The following is a 9,128-nucleotide window of genomic DNA, read 5'->3' on the forward strand; positions in this document are numbered from 1 at the left end:
AGTTTCCAAAACTTCACATGAAAAATTAATTATGATTTGTATTTTTATTTAAGCATAATTTTCATAAAATATTATCTTACCAAGAAATATAATTTAATTTCAAACTAAATATTCTTTTTTAATCTTATCTTTTTTTCATGCTAAACCACTCGCTTCTCCCTTTATCACTAATGCTTCATTTTCTTCCTTTTTTTTTTCATTTATGTTGCTCCATTTTGATTATTGAAATTTAACTAAGTGTAGTCTCATTCAACTTTTGTTGCTTGTGTGGCCATAAGTCTTTGTCTACTTTCTTATTCCAATTTATGTATTTGAATGGGATATGACAATGAGATAAAACTGTCAACTATTAATAGTATTTGATCCATAATATCATCTAATTAATATAAAAACTCATATCATACGTACGCCTTTTAACTCTAATACATATTGAAAATGTGACTGTACAATATTTCACGTTTAAATTATATTTAACAAGTTTTAATTTTTTTTATTAATAAATGTGTTAATGGATATATAATAATAAAATGACAGTTTAAGAATTTAAAATTGTATCAAAAGATGATGAAGGTACACATATAATACTTTAGTGAAACAACAATTTGTTATAAATAAGCAATAAAGATGTTTATGTTCAAATAACAATTTAGTGGTTTTGAAACACCCTTTTGGTATACAACATTATTAGTGCAATTACATATTTCATCATCCTTGTAGATGTGTTTAAAAAAGATTCGACGTTTCGGTATTTATCTGATCTTATCATCGAACCCGACTTTGGCCAAACTTTAAAATGAATTAAAATAATGAAAAAATCACGTAGACAAAAGATTTAAATTTGATCCAACCAAAAGTACTTGCTTTGAAATCGACCCGATGCCCCAATCAACACCTTTACTTGTCACATATTATAAATTTCAAATTTTTCTTGCTAGCCACTTTATCAACTGTAATGTATAATTATCCGTAACTAAAAACAAGTTTAGATAGAAACAAACAAAGATGTGATAGTGACTGTCTTTATCTCTTATTGATTGACATCGCAAAACACAAGAACATAAGAAACTGCCTTTTCTAAATATGAATTGAAATTTTAAAATTATTTATAGTGTAAGTGTACTACTTGGAAAGAATATCTTTTAACAAGGTTAAATACCAATATAACAATTGCTAATTTGACCTAATCGCGAAGATGATTAACAACTAATAAGCATGTAACATTTCATAAGTCTGCTGACTATGCATATTTCGGAGCAACTAAATTGCCTAATTAGAGCACCAAATTTTGACACAACATAACTCCAAATGCTTGTAAGCCTGCTAATTCTTACTCCCTCCTTAATTTGTATTTTATTCCTAGTCTATAAGTTAAAATATAGTCATGTAAGATTTTATTTAATTCGTCTCAATACAAAAATTATAATATTAATTTTTAATTACAAATAATTAGAGATATTAAATGTTAAAATGTTGCCTCGACAAATGTAAAAAGACTAAATGGAACTAATGGATTGAATAGAAGGTAATGTCAGTTAAAACACAAGTTGTGTCATGACTCATCCCTTTTTTTTCTCCCCCTAGCCCCTAAGTGTTGGGTCTAGGTTGTATTGAAAAAATACAAAATAAACTTATTTATTTTGAGGAAATTCAAACACAGAATTCAACTCGTATGGTCTAAAGATTATAAAACTATTAGATATATTCGGTTTTAATGGTTCTATGATACAAAAATACATTTTATTTTTATTGTCTTAACTCTATTGTTTTTTGAATTGCAGGGTGGAAACAAGCGTATGAGTCGGATCAAAGTCTATAATAGAATGAAATGAATTACAAGTTAGTTCACGTCAGTTCTAAGTCGAAGATGATCAATTTTTTTGTATATTACTTCAATTCTCAAAACATTGAACTCTATTTTTGAAGCTCTTCATAGAATAACTCATCCATTTTCAAATGAAAGGCTATGAATTTTTCATAATACATAATATAATATTGCTTCATAGAAGCATTAAAATTGCAGTGACTAAATAAATTTAGATATTGTAAACAATCAGTGATAGATTCAACATTTTAGGATTTATAGTTAAATAATTTCACATTTGGTTTTCATCTATTTAATGAGGCTACCGACCTTCCATCTGTAACTACAAGTAATACTGAGTTAACACAGAAAAAAATCTGTAACTTGCCCAAAACAGAGGGAAAAATATAAAAACCTTTCACAAAATTATAGCCCATGTGAAAATGCTGTTCAGGGCTTGAGGTGGCATTTTCATTCTCATACACATTATTACATACAAATATCGTTTTACATGATTCCATTATAATCTTAAACAAATCATTTTATTTTGAAAATTGAGAAATTTTATTAATATAACAAAGTTTCTTAGTAGAGACCAAAACATTAACGGCCCGTTTGGTACATGGTATTAGAGGACGGTAATGGTAATAAAATTAAGTAATGAAAATTTTGGTTGTTTGGATATCTTCAATGGTAATGGATGGTAATAAAATAAGGTAATAAAATTACCAAAAATGGCCATTTTCATTACCATCAAACAACATGGTATTAGGCGGTAATGGTAATGAAGTATTACTGTGGTAATAAAATAAGGTAATGTTGTTTCGAGCTGAAGAAAAAAAATAATGAAGAAAAAAAAGTAATATATGTAATTATCCAAAAAAATATTATTATTAAAAAAAGAATCATTAGATAGAATAATTTAGATACAATAATGCTTTTAGATACAAATATACAATAATGAAACTAAGAGTCATTACCATTTTTTATTACTAACAACCAAATGCAATCAATGGAATATTATCTTCCATTACCATTCTTTAGTCATGCACACCAAATCTTCATTACCAATTCTCATATCTATTCCTTCATTACTATTGCCATTACAACATTTCATTCCCATTACTTCATTACCATCAACCAAACGGGCTGTAATGGGACATCAAGTGCACATCTCTGACATAAGAAATTCCAGAGGGAAAAAGCTATTAACGGGATAAAATATGTAGGCCGCCTTTTAAAAAATAGTGGACAAATCACTATATACACACCAAACCCATACCAAAAGGTATGTAACGAAACATCAAGACCAAATAGGTCATACACTTGGAGGAGAGTCATAGCCCGACTCACCTAAACACTTAAACAACTCAAAAACAACAAAACATCATACACCTTGGGCGTGCCACAAGACGGCCCACCAAAAAAAACCTATCGATAAGCCCTAGCAATATGAGTCTACCATAAAACGTAGTACTTACCTAGGGAGCCCTAACCCTAAAACTATAATATGACCTGGAAGTTCGCCGCAAAACTCTCAAAAATAGCCCACTGCCGTCAAATCACCAACCACCTCCGCCCATCAAACCAAGAAGAGATAAACACATCCACCATCCTAAAGATCAATTCTAAACTTTGAGTAATAAATTATATTATTTAAGACTTCATGTTTAACCTTAAAGATGTCAATTATAATCTTAAACTAATCAATTTAATGATTTTGTATTGTAAAAATTTGACATTGGGCTAATTCGGCCGCTCTTGTATGGGTGGTCTCACCATGAGGTGGTCTCTTGTAAGACTTGCTATTAACAAATATGTACTCCCTATCTCCTAGTGAGTTTTGATTAAAGAGAAGAAATAATTTTTAAGAAAAGTATAAAAAACTGTTAAAATGCGATATTAAATGAAAAAATGGGATGAATTACGTAGATGATACTAAAAGAAAGTTTAAATGTATGGTTGAAATTAAAAAAGTGTGGTCGGATTCGTTTCTAAATAAAGAAATGATGCAAAGTGACTAAGACAATCCAAAATAAAAAATTGAAGCAAATTGAGTAGGATGAATAGATTATTTTTACTAGGGGTGGCTAAAACTCCATTTACCAAGCACAATTTTTGACTTTTTGAATATCTAATAAGACAAAAGATGAAAGATAACTAAAAATAATTTACCAAACACCTTCTAAAATTATACATAAACAACTAATTTAAAAACCAATAAAAAACGAATACCATCGATCAACTAGTTAAACAAAATGTAAATACTATTTTGATTCTGAAATGCTACAAAATGTAACTTCTAAAACTAGTCACATGCACCACTAAACGCTAATTAAATAACTACTTTACTAAACATCGACATTTCTTAAAGAGTGTTATTTTCATCTCATTAAACCACTAATTTAAACTACTATGCCGAACACGCCCCTTGTGAAATAAATTCTAGAAGTAATAAAGATAGAAAACAGAAAAGCAATATGCCATAGGCAAAAAATATGATATCCCTTATGTTTCATAACTTTTGTTACAAGTATAATTGAGCAGCTCAAGACATTGGAGCAAAAGAGGGATGTTTATAAGGAATTGAGAAAAATATGTGGATGAAATAAAAAGTAAGTTAAATGTGTGGATGAAAATTAAAAAACAAAAAAAAGGCGTGAATCATGGCTAAAATATGTTTTTAAACCTGAGAGGATGAGTTTAAAAAATATAACAAAATTTGTAGGATGGAGAAAGTAATTAATAAGTTGGTGATGAATGATCCAAAATAAAACATAATCAAAATGAAAAATGAGACAAATGTTTTGCTAAAATAGAGTTAGATAGAATAAAAAATCTTACTTTGGTGTTTATTGAAAAATAATTTTCAAATTAATGTTTTTTCTAGGTAAGGAGCTATATTTTTTGGTTTGGAGACTCCAAGCCTCTAACTTTTTAAAAAGTACTTAAAAAATATAATCTCTAATCCCTAACACTAAAAAAGCTTGATAATATAAAAAATTACAATTAAGAGTAGTCAACATTGAGAAAATACTATTTTGAAAACTACATCGTCTATTAATGCAAATCATTCTCCATCTACTTTGAATATGGTAAACAAGCTTGTAGTGATTAATTGGTTATGGTAAACAAGCTTGTAGTGATTAATTGGTAATGAAAAAATCAAGTCAAAGAAAATCTTTGGTACACTTTTCTTTTTAAGTCTATAATTATGTTTTTAAAGTTATTGGTCCCTCTGTCTCATTAGAATTTGCAACCTTTACTCTTAAAAGCTCTTACATAAATTTGAGTATAATACTAGTATAAAAATGTCATATATGTACGACTCTTTTCATCACATTATTGTTACAATGTACTTTCCTTTTATAGGTTCTTTCGAAAGATAAAACAAGGTGTTACAGATCAAATATCTCGTATACCTGCAATGTCAAAAATATCCCTAGTCAAAGTCAATACATAAGTCAACGCCTAAACTACTACTTCCAATAATTACCCACTACTCCCACTTCCACAAGCATGATCACCGTGAACTATCATTAATAAGGTAACTACTTCCACAATCCTACAAATTATGGCTATAAATACATTATTCATCTACATGAAAAGGGTACATAATCTTACTTTCATATTGACTCTCTGCTAAATCACTTACACTTATCTCTTACACTTACCTTTTCCGGTCTGACTTAAGCATCGGGGACACTTTCCGAGACATCAGCCCCTGACTTAGTCTTTCTTTGTGGTTGCAGGTACACCATCTGTCTCTGTCTAATCGTCTCAACTTCCCTTAATTTTAAAGGTACTTCTCACTTAAAGTCCCCTCTACAAATTCGATAGTTTTTAGCCGAAAGACAAGCATATGATGTGAAAATTAAATAAGTTTAAATAACTAAAATTTTATTGTATGATGTGGGACTTAAACAAATTACATTAGCTTTAGAACCTAAAATAACCCTAGCCGCTCTTTCCTCTCTATTTTTTCGTTTTAAGAATACTCTCCTCTATTGTTAATTTTGGGTTTACTATTAATCTTATGGTTGATGGTAAGTCCTCAATCTCATAATTTTTGCCTTTTTTATTTTTAATTACATAAACTTAATTCTCTTTCTATATTATAGAGTTATTCTATCCATTTATTGGATTCGATCTACCCATATATTGAGTTTTAAAGTCTCTAATGGTGAGAGTTTGGAGTAATGTTATCACTTTGATGGTAAACAGATATATGACATCATACGGGTGTTAGTTCTACTTATACAGTCAATGGTATTAAATTTATCACTATTTCGAAGCCACACTAGATCTAAAGACTCTCGAAGGAGGGTGTATCAATCAGCAATGTGATAGAGGGAATGCTTCAGTGTTAGATCTCCTTTATAATGATCATGATTTTTTCTAGGTAGAAATTTGTTTGATTAAAATCGTTATGTATTTAATTGATTGTTACTTTGTTGTAGAAGTTAAATGACATTTTTATTAATGAATTATTGGATTTATTTCAAAAGAAAATGTGGAACTTGAAACAATTTCAACACCTCTTGGCAAATGCATCATATATGCCAAGAACTTGATTATGTTTTTTTGCTTTGGTTTAATCTTAATTTTTGATATTTCGTACAAATATAGTAGTAATTTAATTTTCTCCGATTTTATATTTTCATAGAATAGCTGGAATTTCAAAAAATAATGTGCAATTCTTTTTGAAAACTTCATCAATAACTTAATGATTATTACTTTTTAATTTATATTTTTTTAAAATAATAAATAAATTAGCATAAAAAAGAATGGTAGAGATTATAATTTTTATGTACTTCTAAAACAAGCTAGAGACTTAAGTCTACAAACCAAAAAATATAGAAAAGTAAATTCTATATCAATTACAAGAGCTCTAATTTGAAAAATATTTGCCGATTACACCAAAGTGGAAATTCCTACGTTTTGGGACTCTACTTTAGCAAAATTCGGCTAGAAAATCCTAAATAATAATAATTGTTTCGGTAATGAAACGAGGAAGTGCAAACGACACTTAAAATGCCTAGATATAAGGTGTAATCAAGGACAACTGTCAGTATGTTGAAAGTGCTTATGATCCTTCTACTGATGAGACCTCAAATCCTACAATACAATGTAAGCCTTGTCTATGGGGTGATTTTCCGAAAAACCCCTCCGACCCTCAAGTCAGATCCGGAAACCGAAATCAATGAATCTGTGATATTGAATAAATACAAGATTAACGGATTGTAGGATGAGTTTAGATTAATTGAAGGAATATTTGGTTAAGTATAGATTGTAAGTAGGAGGACATTGTATTTTTGAGAAATATATAAGCTTAGGGTGCAAATGATGTATGCAACATCATGTATTTATAATGGTAGAATGGAGGTTGATTAGTGAATTAAGGGACATCATGAGCATGATGGGTGGTAGTGGTAGATAATGATGAGTAGTGGTAGTTACTTTAGGAAGTTAGTGAACCAAGGTGGGTGGTTTAGAGTTTGAATTATGGGTTTATTTATTTGACCCCATAACATTAGCCCTATGCATGAAGAGTAATAGAGGAGGAAATTTAATGTAGCAAGTGCATCAGTCTTTATGCGGAAAATAATCATACCAGTGATACGAACCAGTTAAATGTTTGAAAAAACCATACAATTAGATTCAAATAAGATAATCTTCGAACTCTTGCCTCGACTGGCCTATGCTTGGTGGAAGCCCCATGAATTAAAAATTTTTGGCCTTTGGGCCACTTTTGATCATTAGTTTGACCTTAAAGCCTTATATGATGATTCGGCATTAAGCCTGATATGATGATTTAGCATTTGAGCCCTGATATGATGATATGACCCATCAGTCAATTACCTGGGACTTAGATAATTAATCTTACTAGGTGAATCCTTCAAAAGCATTGATAAATATTCGGATCGGACATAGGTCCGCTTTTGAACCATATTGGGATGGTTCAATGATGACTCACATAAGCAACATGGATGAAGAACTAAATCAAGAATCAAATACAAGCAAGGAGGCTGATTACTCAACAGAAGAAGAAGAAACAGGGCTCCAAACAGAAGCACAGCAGGGCAAAGAACCAACTGACGAACAGCTGACCTTGCACACCTTGCACAGTCCAAGCAAGAGGGATTCAGAGGCCATGAAAGATGAAAATGGAATCTTGGTACATGGAACTTCATGCCTTGGCCCAAGGACATTGATATACATCATAGACAAGCCACCGAAATCAGCTGTGAAGGTCAGCCAGTCGCAAGGTGTGCAAGAACAGAACAAATCAGCATTTCAGAATTGTTCTGACCAGCTGACCTAGCATGCTTTGGCCCAATCGTGTTTCATGGTATCTTGTGCCACCAAGGGTAGAAATGGAATCTCTACACTAGGAACTTACTACCAAGACTCTTAGTGACCATTATCAACCTTTGGAAGGGCACAAGAAAGTGTGTGGAAGGTCACCTGGTCAGCATCCTTTCTGTCAGAATATCAGAGTACTTTTATAGCTTGTTTTTCATGTTTTTTGTTGGTCTCTTAAGGTTTTGATGATGACTTCACTTTTAAATAAACAAACATATTTTTAGAGATTGTTTTGTAGGTATATATCCGATTTAGTTTGAATCGTTGATGAAGCCTATGACTTGGTTCGTGGAAGATGTACATGTCTTAATATGTCCAAGATGTTAGATAAGTGTTATAATGTTCAAAATAGACGTACAGTCTACTGTTCCTAAAATGAACATTTTGACTAAAGTTGAAGCTGAAGACAGTACGTTGTTCCTACGTAGCAGGTCTGGAGAATAACATCGACTGGAAAATTGCAAATTAATTATTTTCTGTTTTTAAGTTGATGTAATGGTTAAGAATTAATTTAATTGCGTAATTAATTAGTAAGTAAATTGGCTAATCTATTTTTAGGTTTTCTAAAAATAGCCGAAGACTTTTTCTTTTTAAGATTTAGATCTCCTATTTTTTAGGATCTTATGTTTTTAATTCCTATGCTATTTTTAGCATTAAGGAAACTGATTTTTCTTTGAGCAAATAACAGCCGGACACTTTCATAATTCCACCACCTTTTGTTTTGAGAACGTGGGGGTAGTGGGAGGTATGTCTGAGGAAACTGCTGGTTGTTCCCACTATAAATAGAAGGGACTTTGCTCGAACCAAAATGAATCCAAGAGAATAAAAGAGTGTCCATTAAAGGGAGATCATCTTAAGAAAAATATTTTCAGTTTTCCAATGCCAATTAATTTATTATATTTTTCTTAAGTAATTATTTTAATTTTTATCCTCTTGAGACTTGGCCTTGTAAGGGTTAATG

This window comes from Amaranthus tricolor, chromosome 15, assembly GCF_026212465.1.
Source record: "Amaranthus tricolor cultivar Red isolate AtriRed21 chromosome 15, ASM2621246v1, whole genome shotgun sequence".
Taxonomy (NCBI): Eukaryota; Viridiplantae; Streptophyta; class Magnoliopsida; order Caryophyllales; family Amaranthaceae; genus Amaranthus; species Amaranthus tricolor.